A 19,581-nucleotide genomic window follows, 5' to 3' on the forward strand; every position below is an offset into this window, starting at 1 on the left:
TCATACAAATGGCAAAACATAACTGTAGTCCAGAAAGTAGAAGGGAAGAGGAGAGAGAGGGGAGGAGATGGGGTGATGTAGGAGGAGGGAGGGTATTTGGCGGGGGGACCTCACCTAATGTGCATGGTGCAATGGTACATTTCAAAACTATTAAGACCTGAGTATAATTTTGATGGATGTGTTACTTAGTTCAATGTAGACATTTCACATTGTATATCAAAACAGTACCCTGAACCCCATAAATGCATCAATGTACAAAGTTATGATTTAATAAAAAAATTAATTAAAAAAATGAATAATAATACTAATAAAAGCCATAACGGACAGCTAAATTTTCCTGAGGGCAATTGTTTCACTAGTGCTACCATCCAGTGGGGGTCTCAATCCTATGACTGTGGAAAATGGAAATTCTTCCTTAATTCATACAATTTGAAGGGACGATTGTTTTTAGAACAGAAGTGCTCTTAAATTTCAGCAGAAGCAGGCACCCTAGCTTAGATCCATAGGTTTCCCACATAAAAATATCCAAATATGAACTCATTATCAGAGACCACAAAGTAAACAAAAAATACCACTGTGAGTAAGAGTTGCCAACATATTTAAACCCCCCAAAAGTTAAGATTAGAAATTACTAACTTTAGAATATAAAACAATTATATAAGATATATTTAAAGAAATAAAAGGGAATCATAAAAGTGAGTAAATAACAATAGGATATCAAAGATATCAGGAAGGTTGAACAGATTCAATTAACAGAAATGTATGAAATTTCTACATATGTGTGTCTCTAATTAAATAGCCTGAAGATATAGGAGGGAGAAAGATAGTATGAAACAAAACGTAGTAGAATTCATGCCAAATTAAATCATTACAATCAATTCAGTTAGTGAGTCAATAAAAATGTATTAAACAAACCAAATCTTACTCGGCCTTGGTAGCCTTTATGAAGGACTTACAATATGCAGTGATTGAAGTGACTTCAAATATTACTGTTTATTAACAGTTTTATATTTTTGTAACTATTTTTGCAGCTATGGAAATGTGAATGTTCCCTAAATAAAACAGGTGACAGGAAATTTAAAACTTTGGAATATTATGTTTTGTTTATTTGTGAATGGCCATGATGCAGTCAGGAAAATGTGATAGCCTCTTATCTATTATCAATATTTCTATACAAAATGTCATAAAGACTGGGACATAAACAAGACAGTTACACATGTATGCATTAGGTAGTCAAGGAAAAAACTATGATTTGTACACAAGATGACCAAATACCTAGAAAATCCAAGAAAATAAATCGAAAAAAATGAAAATCAATAAAATTGTTTATTAATTAAAAATTATCATATTCTGTATTTAAAATTCAGTCTATGATAACTGTTCTGCATAGGATAATAATCAAGTAGAACATATCATGGGATGACGTCTCAATCACCACAGCAGCAGAAACCAGATAACAAGGAGGATTAAACCTAACAGGAGATCTGAATACCCATTATGAGAAACAATGTAACATTTTTTGAAGGATACATAAATTAATCTAAATAAATGCAGAGGCAGAGTGTGTTCCTGGAAGAGAATACTTAACATTGTAAAGGTCTTATTTCTCCCTAAATTAATCTATAAATTTAATCTCAAATAAAATCCTAAAAAACAATTTATGAAACTTGACAGTTTAAAGCTCAATTGTAGAGAAAAATGTAATAATAGCCTAGAACATTGTCAAAAAAATCAAGAAGTGGCATTTTTTTCAATCACATTAAAAATACATCATGTAAAGCTGTGTAGTGCTAAACCTACGGTAAGTATCATTCAGAAATAGACATCTTGATAGCACAGAAAAAGAGAGTGGAAGATGAGACCAAGCTGCATAGGAAAATTGAATAGGGGACAAAGGCAATGTCATGTGTTACCTTCTGAGGAAATTAGTGGGGAAAAATGGGCTATTTAATACATATGGGACATAGCACAACTAATCAGCAATTTGGAGATACAATGAAGCTTTTTCCTGTCTCACACCCTTACAAAATTGTTTTTAGATCAAACAACTATACATAAATTACAGAAATATAAAATTACATTGAATAAATAAAGATAATATTCATTTACAATTCAGAGTTTTGAAGGGTTTCCTAAGAAAACCCTAAATTCAGAATTCACAAAGTAGAAAGTTTTAATATTCTTCTACATAAAAATTTGAAACTTTTAAATGACAAGACGTCACAATAATTAATTAAAAGACAAATAACAGACTGGGAGAAAATATGTTACATATAGAACAGATCAAAGATTATTCACTGTAATTTAGAGAAACCTTAAATATGAAAACATTAGGCAATTAACTAAATAACTAAAAATAGCTTTAACAACATTTAAAAGGATTTTCGACCTCATTAGCAAGCAGAAAAATTTAAATGGAGAGAAAATGATGCTGTTTTTCCCTACCAGGGTAGCAATAATTGCAAAGCAGGGTAATATCCACAGTGTGTAAGGATGTTGTAACATAAGAGCAGTTTTACTCTGTTGGTGTGTGCATAAGTTGGTTCAGTCTTTTGTAGGGAAACGTTTCAGATCTAACAAAAATTTTTTTCCTTTTTTTATATAGTTAAATCATAGCTGTGTACATTAGTGCAATCGCCTGTACCCATTCTAAGATGCACCATAGATGTGGCCCCACCCATTACCCTCCCTCCACCAAAATCGCCCCCCTCCCTTCCCCTTCCTTGGCCCTTTCCCCATAGTCTTGTGCTATAGTTGGGTTATAGTCTTCATGTGAAAGCTAAAATTTAGCTTCATAGTAGGGCTCAGTACATTAGATACTTTTTCTTCCATTCCTGAGGTACTTTGCTAAGAAGAATATATTCCAGCTCCATCCATGTAAAGATGAAAGAGGTAAAGTCTTCCCTGTACTTTCTTCAAGTATTTTTATAGTTTCATGTCTTAAGTTTAAATCTTTTATCCAGTGAAAGTCTGTCTTAGTTAATGGTGAAAGGTGTGGGTCCACTTTCAATCTTCTACAGGTTGCCAGCCAGTTTACCCAGCACCATTTGTTAAATAGGGAATCTTTTCCCCACTGAATGTTTTTAATTGGCTTGTCACAGATCAAATAACAGTAAGTAGCTGGATCCATCTCTTGGTTCTCTATTCTGCTCCAGACATCTACTTCTCTGCTTTTGTGCCAGTACCATGTGCTTTGATCACTATGGATTTATAGTACAGTCTCAGGTCTGGTAGCATGATTCCTCCTGCTTTGTTTTTATTGCTCAGTAATGTTTTGGCTATTCACGGTTTTTTATGATTCCACATAAAACGAAGTATTATTTTTTCAAACTTTTTAAAGTATGACAATGGAGCTTTAATAGGAATTGCATTAAAATTATATATTGCTTTGGGCAGTATGGACATTTTAACAATGTTGATTCTTCCAGGCCATGAGCATGGTATGTTTCTCCATCTGTTAACATCTTCGGCTATTTCTTTTCTTAGAGTTTCATAGTTCTCTTTGTAGAGATCTTCCACATCCCTTGTTAGGTGTACTCCCAAATATTTCATCTTCTTTGGCACTACTGTGAAAGGAAAAGAGTCCTTGATTGTTTGTTCGGCTTGGTTATTGTTGGTATATAAAGGCTACAGATTTATGGGTGTTGATTTTGGAGCCTGAGACATTGCTATATTCCTTGATCACTTCTAAAAGCTTTGTAGTAGAATCCCTAGTGTTTTCCAGATATACGATCATATCATCTGTGAAAAGTGAAAGTTTGATTTCTTCTGACTCTATGTGGATACCCTTGATCGCCTTTTCTTCCCTAATTGCAATGGCTAAAACTTCCATTACAATGTTAAAGAGCAATGGAGACAATGGGCAACCTTGCCTGGTTCCTGATCTAAGTGGAAATGATTTCAATTTAACTCCATTCAATACGATATTGGCTGTGGGTTGGCTGTAGATGGCCTCTATTAGTTTAAGAAATGTCCCTTCTATACCAATTTTCTTAAGTGCTCTGATTATGAAGGGATGCTGGATATTATCAAAAGCTTTTTCTGCATCAATTGAAAGAATCATATGGTCTTTATTTTTAAGTTTGTTTATGTGTTGAATTACATTTATAGATTTACATATATTGAACCAGCCTTGAGACCCTGGGATAAATCCGACTTGGTCATGGTGTATAATTTTTTTGATGTGTTGTTGGATTCTGTTTGTTAGGCTCTTATTGAGTATTTTAGCATGTATATTCATTAGTGATATTGGTCTATAATTTTCTTTTCTTGTTGGGTCTTTCCCTGGTTTGGGGATCAAGGTGATGTTTGCTTCGTAGAATGTGCTGGGTAATATTCCTTCTTTTTCTATATTTTGGAAGAGGTTTAGTAGTATAGGTACTAGTTCTTCTTTAAATGTTTGGTAGAATTCTGACGTAAAGCCATCTGGTCCTGGGCTATTCTTTTTAGGGAGATTTTGTATAGTTGATGCTATTTCAGAACTTGATATAGGCCTGTTCAACATTTCCACTTTGTTCTGGCTAAGTCTTGGTAGGTGGCGTGCTTCCAGGCATTGGTCGATTTCTTTCAGAGTTTCATATTTGTGAGAGTAGAGTTTCTTGTAGTATTCGTTAAGGATTTTTTGAATTTCTGAGGGGTCTGTTGTTATTTCATCATTACCATTTCTGATTGATGAAATTAGAGATTTTACTCTTTTTTTCCTGCTTAGGTTGGCCAAAGGTTTATCTATTTTATTGATCTTTTCAAAAAAAACAGCTTTTGGATTTATTGATCTGTTGTATAATTCTTTTGTTTTCAATTTCATTTAATTCTGCTCTGATTTTGGTTATTTCTTTTCTTCTGTGCGTTTGGGGTTGAAGTGTTCTTCTTTCTCCAGTTGCTTGAGACGTTCCATTAAGTTATTGACTTCCTCTCTTTCTGTTTTCTTGAGGAAGGCTTGCAGTGCTATAAATTTCCCTCTTAGGACTGCCTTTGCAGCATCCCAGAGGTTCTGGTAATTCGTGTCTTGATTGTTGTTTTGTTCCAAAAATATGGTGATTTCCTTCTTAATCTCATCTATAACCCATGTATCCTTCAGCATAAGGTTGTTTAGCTTCCATGTTTTTGTATGGGTATGCAGGTTCCTGTTGTTATTGAGTTCAACTTTTCTTCCATGATGGTCTGAGAAGATGCAAGGAATAATTTCTATTTTTTTAAATTTGCTGAGGTTAGATTTGTGGCCTAGGATGTGGTCGATTTTGGAGTATGTTTCGTGGGCTGATGAGAAGAATGTGTATTCAGTTTTTTTGGATAAATATTCTGTAGATGTCTGTTAAGTCCAGATGTTGAATGGTTGAGTTTAAATCTAAAATTTCTTTGCTTAGCTTGTTTTTGGAGGATCTATCCAGGACTGCTAAAGGGGTGTTAAAATTTCCAACTACTATGGAAGTGGAGGAAATCAAGTTGCTCATGTCTGTTAGAGTTTCTCTTATAAATTGAGGTGCGTTGTGGTTGGGTGTATGAATATTAATAATTGAGATCTCATCATATTGAGTATTACCTTTAACAAATGTGAAGTGTCTATCCTTATCCTTAATTATTTTGATTGGTTTAAAGCCTATTGCATCTGCAAACAGGATTGCAATGCCTGCTTTTTTCTGCTTTCCATTTGCCTGGAATATAGATGACCATCCCTTCACCTTGAGTCTATATCCGTCTTTTAATGTAAGATGCGATTCTTGGATGCAAAAGATATCTGGCTTGAGTTTTTGTATCCAGTCCACCAACCTATGCCTCTTTAGAGGACAATTTAAACCATTCACATTAATTGAGAGTATTGATAAGCTTTTCAAGATACTGGTGGACATTTTTAATCCTTTTGCGACTGTGAAATTTGCAATTTGATCAAAAATTTTGGGGGTGGGTTTACTTTTGTGTTGAGAATTACGGTGGTCTTTATGGAGGATAGGTCTAAGAATGTCCTGGAGAGCTGGTTTAGTTGTGGCAAATTTCTTCAACATGTGAATTGCATTGAAGTATTTAATTTCTCGTCATAAATGAAGCTCAGTTTAGCTGGGTACAGGATCCTGGGTTGAAAGTTATTTTGTTTGAGGAGATTAAAAGTCGATGACCATCCTCTTCTAGCTTGAAAGGTTTCAGCAGAGAGATCTGCAGTTAGTCTGATATTCTTCCCCTTGTAGGTAGTGGTTTTCTTTTGTCTGGCAGCTTTCAGAATTTTCTCCTTCATATTAATTTTAGTGAAATTGATTATGATGTGTCTGGGGGATGTCTTATTCGGGTTGAGTTGTGCTGTTCTGAAATTGTCTGCTATCTGAACTTCAGAATCTCTTGGCATGTCTGGAAAGTTCTCCTTCATAATCTCATGGAGAAGAGACGCTGTGCCTTGTGAAGCCACTTCATCACTTTCGGAGATCCCTATAAGACGAATATTGGTTTTCTTCAAATTATCCGAGAGCTCTCTGAGAGAGTGGTCTGTTTTTGCTCTCCATTTCTCTTCGTCTTTGAGGGTCTGGGAGCGTTCCAAAGCTTTGTCTTCAATGTCAGAAATCCTTACTTCTGCTTGCTCCATTCTGTTACTGAGGGATTCTACTGTGTTTCTCAGATCTTTGAGGGATGCAACTTCTTGTCTCAATGTGTCAAAAATCTTTGGTCATTTGGTCTTTGAATCCATTGAATTCTTGAGATAACTTTTGGAATTCTAATTCGATCTTATTTGCTATCCAGATCCTGAATTCAATTTCTGACATCTCAGCTATTTGTTTGTGCATGGGGTCTTGTGCTGTTTCTGCCCCATTGATTCTTGGGGGAGTTGATCTACTCTGATTATTCATATTTCCAGAATTTTTCTGTTGATTTCACCTCATGATTGTTTTTTACCCTTGCCTCTGGCTGTCCTCAGAGTTGGGGAGGTGTCTGTCCAAGATTAGACCCCAGCGGGATCACTCTATTGTTGCTGGATCTTTGTAGGGAGTGACCCCGTGTAGTTCCTCTGGGGCTGCTCTAGCTAGGGAGTTCTGGTTGTGGAAGCAGCTCCGGTTTGTGACACACCTGGATCCAGCAACAGGGCTGGGGGTGGTGCGCACAGTTCTGGGAGTGCCAGGCGCCCAGTGACTTTGGCACAGAGAGCCCAAGGCTCCAGCAGTCTCTGGCCAGGAGAAGAGCTCTGCGCAGAGGCAGGGAGGGCTCCAAAGGGCACGCAGCTACCAGAGTCCCTGTCCAGATGAACGGGCTAGTGTGGAAACTGGGAGGACACAGGAGGGAGGACGCAGGGTTGTGTGGCTCCCGCGGTTCCTGGTCAGGGAATGTGGAGGCCCAGTGGGTGCAGGTCACTGGCGGGGGTCACTGCACAGCTCTTATCGAGGTCTGGGCGGCACCAAGCCCAGGAGTTTGAGGTTGCTATGAGCTGTGATGTCACAGCACTCTACCCAGGGCAACAGCCCAAGGCTCCAGTGTGCCAAAACCGTCTCACTCTGCCCCTAAGAATTAAGGCTATAAGGCAGCTCAGTCCCCGCCTTTAGGCTGCTCAGTCAGTAGCTTACTTTGACCCACCCAATCCTTGCTCTGAGATCCTGAGGGCGGAGCTTGCCGGGGCAGTTCTTTCACAATGGCTTCCTGCGCCCAGCTCAGTGGCTCAGTCTGGGGCCCCAGACAATGCCCAAAGTTCTCCACATTCCTGCTCAAGCTCTCCCCAAGGCAGTTCAACTGAGTGCCAAGTCCAAGAACACCGAAACTGTTCACATGTAAGGCCTTTCCAGTTTGCAGTCTTACTGCTGCTTGTACTTACAGTTGCCGGCATGATTAGGTCGATTGAACACACGCAACCCTTGCCAGTTTTCCACTGTTTTTGTCCTCCTCTTGGGGTCCAGAAGTCCCTTGCTGGCTCCCTGTATCCTCAAAGGGATTTTTATAGGCAGATCCCACCGGCCAGAGATGCCTGGAGTCTTGTCTCCCCAGACTCGCTGTTCCCAGTTGCAGGGAAGCTGTTACTCGGCCGCCATCTTTAATCTCTCTCCAGGCTTCAGCTTTCAGATCAATGGTTATCAATTTTTCTAATACTGTAGCCCTTTATTATAGTTCCTGTGGGTCGTGACCCATAGGTTGAGAACTGGTGTTTCAGATGAATGGGCTGGTTCCTTCAGAAACATCAAGTTATTATTCCATTCCTGATCAGAAACAGATGAAAATGGTTATAGTAATTCTGAATAGTAAATGGATTTTCTGCCGGTGTTAAATAATGATCTAGGATGCAGAGAACTGTGTTCAGGTAGCAAGTGTTTATCCTGCAGTACACCCAGGCCTCCCAAATGTATTGATCCATGTGAAAGCCTTAGGAGGAATTTGCTGGATTTTGTACTTTTTATTTCTTCTTCTTCTTCTTTTTTTTTTCTTCTTCTTCTTCTTTTTTTCTTCTTCTTCTTCTTCTCCTTCTTCTTCTCCTTCTCCTCCTCCTCCTCCTCCTCCTCCTCCCCCTCCCCTTCCTCCTCCTCCCTTCTCCTCCTTCTTCTTCTTTTTTTTTTGAGACAGAGAAGAGGGGCAACTGGGAGAGGGTATCATGGAAACCCAAAGAGAAGTTGTAAAAAGATGTAGTTCTAGTAATATGAAATTCTGCTGAGATCACATTCTAAACAATGTTCTGATGATTATAAGCCAGATTTGGGACCCATGACATCTTTAGTGAAGTTGTGGGTAGTCGAGTGGGAGTGCATTGTGAGGTGAGAGGAGTTATGAACTCTTGGCCTTGACTGGCAGGCAGCAGCCCGAGGGCACTTGGAGAGAGTGAACTGTAAACTATGAGCAGGGCTGAAAATCCCCAGGGAAGATGAAATTATACCTGGAGTGAGAAGCTAGTCCTGGGGCAGAGAAGGCATGAAGACAGCAGAGGAGGAAGCTGGGTGAACCTTAACCAATAAAGGAACAACTGCCTTTACAATCAGAAAAAATGCTAGGATGAGACGGGTTTACAGGTTTGGAACCAAGAAGCAAAGAAATATGATGTTTGTGAGCCTCCCTTGGGTGCAGAGTTTCGAGGTTCCCATCAGAGTGGAGCAGGGCAGCACTCGGGTACTTTGAGTTCCAAATACGTGGTTTTGTGGGGGAGAGGGGCTGCCTTGGGAAACAAAGCCAAGGCCACCAGCTGTAGCCACCGGAGGTGGGGCAGGGGTGGCCCCAAGGGGACTCTTCCCAGGTACTTGAGGTGGGAGGTGCTAAAGATACTCACCTCTAAACTTTATCTTTTTATTTAAATATATAGAATTGTGAATATTTGAAGCATGCAACATGACATTATAAGATATATATATGTGATATATATACAGAGAGTGCCAAAATATGTATATAGATTTTGAAAAGGAAAAAAGGTGTTATTAAAATTGTAATACTCAATATATACCAATAACAAAAGATGAATACAAGTCATGTTTGACTTCTGGAATTATAAGATATTTACTACCCAAATAACATCTCAGCATCCTTGGCAGATACATAGAACGATATATGGTATATAAAATGGTCACCACCATGGAACATGTGAACCTATCCACCATCTCACTAAATTACCTGTGTCCCTCTGTGGCAAGAGCAGCTATCTTCTCCTTATTCAGCCAACCCCCGAATACAGTCATACATTCTTACGAACCACAGTCGTCGTGTTGGGCGTTAGTCTTTGGACTTGTTCACCTGCACATCTGCCCCTTTCTGTCCTCCCACCTTCATCTCCCCATTTCCTCACATGCATCCTACTCCTTGTAACCACTATTTTAGTCTCTATCACTGTGTATTTGACTCACTCTTTTTTCTATGCCATTCGTAAGTAAAAACGTGCAATGTTTTTCTTTCTGTATCTGATTAATGTAATTTAACATAATGTTCTTCAGGTCCATCCAAATTGTGGCAAATGGCAAGATCTCCTCCTTTTTTAAGGCTGAATAATATTCCTATGAAAGAGAGACGGAGAGAGACAGAACCACAGTTTCTTTTTGCATTCATCCACTGATGGATATCTAAGTCTATCTTTTAAAGTTTAGAAGATAAACTTTATCTTTTGAATAACTATAAAACCTGTCAGTTTCTCTCTATTTTTAGTAGCAAGACCTATTCAGACTCCAATCTTTCCTCCACAGACAACTCACTGCAGAATACCTCTCTCATCCACTTTTGAACCCCCCTGCTTTAAAAACACAAATCAGATTGTAGGTTGTTTCTGAGGATAATGAACAATGTTCTCACTTTGCTCTCAAGATCCAAGTCTTTCCCCAGTTGAACCCTGCCCCTGCCTCCCTTCTAATCTCACTCCTTGCCTCCTCCCTCTCTGAATTCCAACCAGACTGGCCTTCTGAAGGGTCCCATAGAACAGTTTGTTTTTTCCTCACTCACACTGTTCCCTTTTTTGCTCCGCCCTATCCATTATTCACATTAAATTCAAAATTCATTTCCTGAAGGGAACCTCCTTAGTACTTCTAAATACTCTAACACTTCTTATAATTACTTATTTACCAACTTTTGCTGTTAACTGGTTAACATCTGTCTCCTCAACTTGAATATAAGTTTCTTGAAATGAGCATTCAGGTTTGTTATTATGCATTGATCTGAAGGAGCAGAAACACAGTGCCTGCCACACAGTAGACACTCAAATGCTATGTCCATTATAGGAGAATGAATGAACGTTTGCAGCGGCACTGAGACATGAGTCTTTAATGAAGGACGACATGTAGCTTGTACTCTCCCAATTTCATGACGGCTTTATAAAGATCGAATAAAACTCTGCAGAGGAAAATTTTTTATGCCATTGTCTTTAGCTCTTATAGAAGAGCCATTGACAGAAGGGTAGACTTGTCTTATAGAAGAGCCCTTGACAGAAGGGTAGACTATGGGGAAAGAAATTAATTTCATCAAGATAAAAAGTTACATTAGGGATTGAGCCGCAGCCTGTAGTGTGATCTCTCTTTCTTTCATTTTTTTCTCTCTGTTCCTTGGAGCATGAAGGCAAAGGAGCCTGACTGATGACTGCCTTTCTGCTCACATCCTGACAACATTAAAAGGTTCCTTGGTAACATTAAAAGATATTTCTTTTAGCCCACTGATGTATGAACTCAGAAAACTTACAGTTTCCAAGTGAAGTTGACTGTGGCATAACAGACATCTGTTTATATAACAATTTATGTAATTAGAGCCGAGAAAAAAGAACTTGCCAACTAGGATGACAGAACTTTCTTGAAAGCTGTAGAACAATCATTTATATGACTGTTCCAACTGTTCAGAGAGAAAGTCATCAAAATATGTCTGATCAAAGCCCTTTGAGCGAAGTGAAAAAAAAAAAAAATAGGAGCGACATAGTCTTGATTCCAATTCATGTAAATCCTGCTCTGTTTGATTTTCCATGGTGAGAAAAGAGCAAAGAGGAAACTGTTAGAGGTTGTGCCTTCTGTCACACAATCTAAGCAGTGAGGTGGCCCATGCTTCACCTGAATATCTGATCGTAGCTGCATTTATCCACTCAGACATGGAAAGGAGTCGTCCACCAGCAAGGACATTGAGTGCTAAAGTCTAATCCCTCCCCTGATCTACCCCCAGATGGTGCAGTAGCATTTCTAGGCTAGTCAACATATGAAGAGAAAGAACAGAGTAATATGGTCGGGCTGGGAGTTCCTGCAGGTGCTTCTCCAAATTTCCTCATGTTAAACACACATCTGGTTTCTGAGATCCGCAGACCTTGTATTTTGTTTATGAAGCCCTCTGCCGTTTTCCTGTAGGCTCAGAGTCCTACCTTCTGATGATGAACAGAGCTAATAAATTTCTCTCTGGCCTGGAAGAAAATGACCTTCAACTATAGCTGACCTGGAAATAGTCAGTCCTATAGTAGACCTGGAAATTTGTCTTCAAAAATTACTTCTTTGTAGTTTGTCTTGACCAGCTCTCTCCCTATTAGCAAATGTCTTCTACTCTAAGTCAGCTGGGAAACACGGAAAGGTCTTGTACCCATCACTCCACCTTTTATAAAGATCCACAGAAGGGAAAGAGAAACAGTACTCTGGCTTTCTTAAAAACATTCGCGGTATAGAATTGTTACTGAGTTCTTCCAGATTTCCTTCGAGTGTAAGGTTAGCTGGCTGGCATGAGCACTGGGTTGGCTCAGGTTCAGGTTGTGGGAAATTTCAGGTAGGTTAGATGTGTAGATTCTACTTACCAAGACAGTGAGGTTGCTAGAATAATTTGACTAGTCAAATTTTAGCAAGCAGTAACAACAGCTGTATTTCATGTGTGGCAGTATTCAATGACTCAGATGATATTTGTAATAGCTGCAGCAGCCAACCTTTCATGAACATACACAGTGTCCCAGGCAATGCGGTATTTGTCACTTTTACAAGCAAAGGTTGAAGAGTTTAGTGATAGAAATACTTGAACTCCTACTACTACCACTGAGTCAGAATAATAATCATAGATGTCCTAACAGTGAAATGGATTTGGAACAAACCTGATAGAAAAAAACTTTGAAATTTTCCTTTGTGTCCAAATCATGGACCTGGCAATGCACCACAGAAGACTGTGTAGGACACACTCAGAGTGGCCCTGGATTTTTTTTCAAGGTGGAATCTTGAAAGGGCCACCCATTTTTTTGCTCTTGTACTTTTTGTCACAATTAATTATTTTATTTCCTGAATCTTTCCTATCTTGGAGTTTTGTGGCCATCTTGTGCGTCTCATGCCAATTACCTCCACTCCCACTGGTGTCTAGAGTTAGACATCATGTGTCCCACAGCACAGAGCTGAACTTCACAGGGAAACTGGAGGTTCCCATTTGATTGCAATGACTCAGAGCATGCTTATTAGTACATAATGGGAAGGGTGGGGGAGAAAAGAGTTTGAAAGACTTCTATTAGGCAGCAACACAACTATCCCATGCTTATAAAACGTTTCTTCTCTGATTGAGCTGACACCAATCAATTCTCATCTCTCATCTTCTGTGAGATATAATAGGGTTAGGGAAATCTCCCAATCATTTATATCCTAGTTTTCCTTTTAAGTAATCTAGAAGAATCCCATGGCTAAAATCTTGGGGAGGTTAGCTGTAGCTAGAAGTAACAGTTACTAGTATAGTCTTCATTTTACAGATGTAGAGGCTCAGAGTGAAAGGGTCTAAATACTTGGCTGTGGTCTTAGAGTTGGAGTAGAAGGAAGAGTCAGGAACTGAATCCTGAACAGCTGAACTCCGAAGTTCTTAAACATAGGAGAAAGAAGTGGTGTTTATTATTCGACTGAGCACTGAGGGAGATACCACTAGGCAAGGCAACTATAATGAAGGTAAGAGTTTGAAAATGGCATAGCCCACAGAGCTAAGGCTTTGGGAATCAATAAAAGGATAATTCAGAAGAAAAAAATCCCTCTGGAATAGGTGTCTAGCTAAATCAAGGTGACAATGAGCAAGAGAAGGGGCTTCCTCTGATGCCTGAGCACCTTCTCGCTGTTCAGGATCACAAGCCAAGCTGAGCACAGACAAGCCTCTTGCCTCCCATGGCTGCCATCTGCCACACAGTTCTGGCCAAGGCCAACCTTAGCCTTGCCTCATTTCTAGAGTTCCTTGTTTTAGCAAAGTCATCCCAAGGTGAGCCACAGAGCGGTGTCCTCTGAATGATTGCCCATCCCCAAATAAGTGACTTTTCTGAAGAAGAGATGACAGCTGCCAAGGAAGCTGGTCACAGGGAGCAGGTGCACACTCACTCACCTGCCCTGCTCTCCCCGCATCCTTGGGCAGCACATGTTAGCTGCCCTCCCTTCCTCATCTGGAGAAGGGAGGAGTAGCAGCTTATTAACATCTGGCGCAGGGCCAGCCTGGCTCAAGCTGTCTTTATTATTCTATTTTGTGAAAGCACCTGGAAAATAAACAGTGAGTGGCTCCTATCATATATGTAGTATTTAGCAGATTGGAAGTGCTTAATAAAAGTCAATGAATCCCACACAAATCATGACTATTAATATATTTGTTTGACGCAAATTCAATGTGCAAATCAATAAGAAAATTAACATCTTGAGATCTCCAGGCTTTCACTGAATAATTATTACACTGAATTGAATAATTATTATAATGCAGATTAATGGTAAGTAATATTCATTTTGAATACAGATCAAAATGATTTTGAATGCATAATTAGTTTGCAGCACAATGATTTTAAAAGAAAGGACAATTAATTTTAGCTTTGGCTTTGCCACATCCCATTTAAATGTTTTTTAGTGATGGTTCCATAACCAGGATAGCACATAATCTACATACTATCATCTGTCCTTTCTACTGAAATGATTAAATAAATGCTAGATTAAAATTACACAAAGTGTGGGAGAGCTTTTTTTCTGGTCTATTTGTTAGTGGATTTATAATTTTTTATTTTGAAACAATTTTAGATTTAGAGAAAACTTACAAAAATAGTACAAAGAATCCCTGCGTAGTTACCCAGATTCCCCAACTTTTAACATTTTATTTTGCATGCTTCATCTCTCTCCCTTTACACACATACACATGAATATATGTCTAAATGATACTTTTTCTGAGCTATGTAAGAACAAGTTGTAGTCATGAAACTATTACGCCCCTTTACCACTTACATGACTATTCTAATAACCACAATAATATTTTAACAGAATATTAATCAATACTATTATCCAAGCTGTAGAACTTACTCATATTTCTTGTAAGGAGAAAATATCTTCTTGTAAAGGAGAAAAACCTTTTAAAAATACAACTTTCAAAACTAAATCTTAGTTGTACTGTGTATCTCTCTCTCTCTATATATAAAACTAATGTATGGATTAATATAAAATAATATTTAACCAGATATCATTATAGGACCATATATGTGACTGAAAGATTAAGCAACATCATGACTCAGTCCTTCCCTTCATCAATATGTAATAAATGGAGTGAAAAAAACTTAACAGCATTAGTTTATTTTTCAACATTTAAAACTATCATTTATCTCTAATAACAAATTATTTTCAAAATCCAAGTACAGTTCTGTAGTTGGTTGAGTATGAGTGAAAAAGAATCACCTGGGCAAAAGTTTCCTTGCAAAGGGAATTATACTAGGAGGCTTTGAAATCCACTAGGAAATGCCTCCTCCAAGTACTTACAACACGTAATCTACTGTCAAGAACTAATAGAAAACAAGAAGTCCCCACATCCATGGACCTCATGCTAGAACAGTGAAGTTCTCTTTAGTACAAAGCACATGCATGATTTGTATTCCAGGGCTGGGTATGTAATGTTTATTTTTGTTTTTTAATGAACTCCCTGTAGCATGAAGAGGAGAATCTATCCACTAATATTAGCATATAAATTATTAGATCACTTTTGAAAGAATTTGCAATAACTGTCCCACAGCCTTATCCTCTGATTCAGAAATTCTACTTCTAGCATTTTTTTCCCCAAAGAAATAATTTTAAGTACAGAAAAAGCCTTAGACACAGAAGTGTTCATTATATTATGATTCATAATAGTAAAAGCAAAAACAACTAGAAGTCTAATAATACAGAAAGAGCAAGGGAAATTATTGTATATCTACAAGACAGAATGGCATTAGACTATAAATAAAATCTATTATTAAAAAAGCAATAGCAATGAAAGTACTTATGTTGGGAAACTGAGTAAGAATATAAGTTTCAAAATTGAAGACATAATATAATCTCAAACATGTGAAGGGGGAAACAAGTTGTTCTGTTAGCAGGGGTTGTATCAGGGTCATGCAAATCTTCCACTGGCAGACAGTGGGCCTGCAGGGTGTGGCCAGGTCTGCAGCAGGAACCCATGGATCTGATTAGGATCGCTCAGGACTCCCCAGCCCATTTTTGATCTGGTTTCAAACCAGCCCACTCTCTAATTCCTGATTCTATGTAACAGGATTAGAGGGAGCAGAGTAGAAACAAGCTGGGCATGCAGGGTGCTTGCTGTGAACACCACAGAGAGCATCTGGGACATTCTCAAGCTCTGAGTGAGTGTGTGGCAGGTGAAATCAGACACTTGCTGGACCAGACCAGACTGGTGTTACAAATGATTTTTCCCCCTATTTTTCCATATGTTCCAATTTTCAAGGAGGAATTATGATTAGTTTTATAATAATAATTTGTAAAAGATTTAAGAAAAATGAATCTTTCACTAGAAGTTTTATGTGGCACATGAAATTATTTGAATTGAGAGAACATAAGGAAAATATTTGAGCTATTATGTGGTTGGTACTATGCAATGCCACAGAAGATTCCGGAAGCCTTGAAATCATTTTTTCCCCAGAATCCTTTGCAAGTAGGTTTACTTAAATGATGATGGTTTTTCCTGATCAAAAGTATTTGGTATTAAAAGTGATGTTAGGAACAGACTCTCATATTTAGACACCTGGGAATATTTATCTAGCTTGATTAAACTTGATGGCAGTAATGAGTTCCTTGCCAGGAGAAATAGGAATATTGATCATTTATGACACACAAGGGGCAAAGTAGTGACTTAAATTATCAATTGTAGTTTCCAGGAATGAAGTGTCTACTAAGCCCTGTTTGTCAGTAGAAGCCAGTCGCCTCTCTTATCTAATTAGGTCCCCATCCCTGTAACCAAAAATTCTCTACTTAACTCACTGGATTAAGCAGAATAGGATGGACTACAGTGCAGTGACATCATTCACAAAACCTCAGGGTCTGAAGGAGCAAAAGCATATTTCTCTCTCATGCCACCTGTCCAACACAGGTAGGCAGGGAGCCTGTTCCAACAGACCAGTCGAAGCCCAGTCATCTAGCATCTAAACTGTGAAGCACATGGTAGCTGTCTCTGGGGAACAGAGAGATGGATGGTCCCAAACCAGCTCTCAAATGCTTCAGTCTAAAAATGGCACATACGACTTCTGTTCAAAATGCATTTTCCAGAACTAGACATATGGCCGCCTGTAGTGGTGAGAAGCCTGAAAAATGTGGTGGAACATGTGGATGTTAGATGAAAACAAAGTATCTCTTTCACATCACTAGAGACTGTTGCTTTGCAAGGATGTGCTGGTATTTCTTAAGAACTACCCCTATGACCACCCATCGCTTTTGATGGAGTCAGATACCAGCAAATCCCAGGGCGTAAGCCCAGTCGAAACCAAGGAAAGACAGATTACAAAGTGAAATAGGTGAAGGATTCTGCCAACCTATATGGGTAAAAATACTGGGGGTATGCTGAGAATGAACTCTAAATAGAAATTGTGGATTCAGTGTGCTAGCTTGAATAGCTAGACGTGTTTTTAACAATTTACTGTGGCAGTTTTCTTTGTCTGAAATATAGACCCAGCTGCATTTTCTTTAAAATGGAGCAGTTTTTCTCAACTGGAGGAGATTTTCCCCTCTCCCCCACCAGGAGTCATTTTTGATTCTCCAAGCTGGAAGGAAGTACTGCACTCAGGTGGGCGGAGACCAGGGGAGCTGTTAAACATTATACAATGTACGCAATAGCCTCTCATAACAAAGAATTATTTTGTCTAAAATTATAAATAGTGCCAAGATTGAGAAACCTGAAACAGAGAAATTTGAAGGGTTAGGTGATAAAAATGTTTGAGTGGATTTATCAAGGCAAGCCACTCGTCTACTCCTAACTGTGTCACCAAGAATGGCCCAAAGGACACTTCCTTCTCTAAACAAAGTATTAAGAATTATATTGCCAGGGAGTACTGGAGTATTGGAAAAGCTCTGCCCTGGCTGACTTCTCTAGACAGGAGTGGCAGGGGAGAAAATGCCACTGAAATGGATTTCCTACTATGACCATGGACGAAGGGATCCTGGAATGCAGCTGCCACTAAGTAGCCAAAGATGAGAAGGGTGTGTGTACCAGGGGTGGCCAGGCTACAGGAAAAATCAGGGCTCTGCAGGCATCCCCAGAATGACCACAACTTATCATGGTGTCTCTAGGACTGACAGAAATGGGCAGCCTGTAATCCACTCAGTGGCTTGCCTTGATAAATCCACTCAATCTTACTTGCTCTATACAAACCAAAAATTCTAGGAACTGTGAGCAAAGATCAGATGGAGGGCCAGCTTGCCTGTTTGGGCTGCTAGAACAGAGTACCATAGCCTGGGTGGCTTACAGACAACTGAATGAATCTCTCACGGTTCAGGAGGCTGGGCGTCCAAGATGCTCCCAGATTCAGTGTCTGCTGAGGAATGGCTTCCTTGTAGACATTCACCTTCTCACTCTGACTTCACATGGTGGAAGAGGTGAGGGGGTTCTCTCTGGAGACTGTCTTACAAAGCACTAATCCCATTCTTGAAGGCCCTGCTCCACGACCTAATGACCTTGCAAAGGCCCCGCACCCTTACTAGTGTTACCTTAGAAGTGAAAATCTCAACACATAAATGAATGTGGACAAAAACATTTAGACTGTAGCAAGGCCCTACAGAAGACAGCCGCTGACTAAATTTTGAGACTAGAGCCAGTCCAGAGATTGGTGGCCTTTGAATGAAGGAAACACTGATCTCTTTGAGGAAGGATCTGAGGACAAGCCACATGTTTATACAGTAGATTCTCCTCCTGCTGTTCACCAAAGGGACCTGCATTCATTTACTGCAGTGACTACACCCTGGGGGAAATGCCAGTGCATTCTGAAGACTGCGGGACACTGGCTGGGAGCTGACTCTCAGATACCTACACATCCAGGGCTAAAGCCATCATCTCCTTGGGACAGCCATGGCGATTATCACCACCATCAAAGACTTGCAAGGTGCAGAGGTGGTGATTCCTACCACATTGCCATTAACTCTTAACATAAGGGTGGATCTTTGAGATGGATAGTGGTGATGGATAGTGAAGTATCATAAATCAGGTGGTGATGACAATTGTAGCTACAACTGTAAGGCAGAGGCTTGGGAAGGTGAAACATTTTCCAGAAGAGAAAATAAATCTATAGCTAAGTAGAATATTATAGAGGCCTAAGTAGAAATCACCCTTGCCTCCCCGAGGGCCTAGAAATCAAGAGAAACTAAGAGTTCAGCCAATGTCTAGTGATAAAATTATGGAGGGTTAATGGGTTTAAAAAAAAAAAAGTAGTGATCCCTAGCATCAAGATAGGGGTGAGAGACCAGAGATCATCAAAACAACTATTAGCACTTTAAACTGGGGCCACGATGGCGGCACTGTAAGACTATGGGATGGCTATAAGTGTCTCTTAGATGTTCAGAGATCCTTTCACCTGAAAATTTAAAAAAAATATATGTATGGACAGCACCTGTGAGACCCTATTAAAGAACAGCTGTGACCAGAGAATAGAAAATAGATGAAAGACCTTGGCTCTCAAGAGCCTGAACTTTAAACAGCCTTGATCTTCCAAGAAGGGGTATACAAAAACTGCCACAATAAAGAAAAGTATGGAATTTTCTCAAAAACTAAAAATAGGACTACCATATCATCCAGCAATCCTGTTTTCTGGATATTTATCCAAAAGAATGGAAATCAGGATCTTGACGAAATATCAGCACTCTCATGTTTGTTGTGGCATTATTCACAACAGCCAAGATGTGGCAGTAATTCATATGTTCACCAACAGACGAATAGATAAGTAAAATGTGGTGTCCACGTACAATGGGA

Source organism: Nycticebus coucang, chromosome 5 (genome assembly GCF_027406575.1).
Source record: "Nycticebus coucang isolate mNycCou1 chromosome 5, mNycCou1.pri, whole genome shotgun sequence".
Classification (NCBI taxonomy): Eukaryota; Metazoa; Chordata; class Mammalia; order Primates; family Lorisidae; genus Nycticebus; species Nycticebus coucang.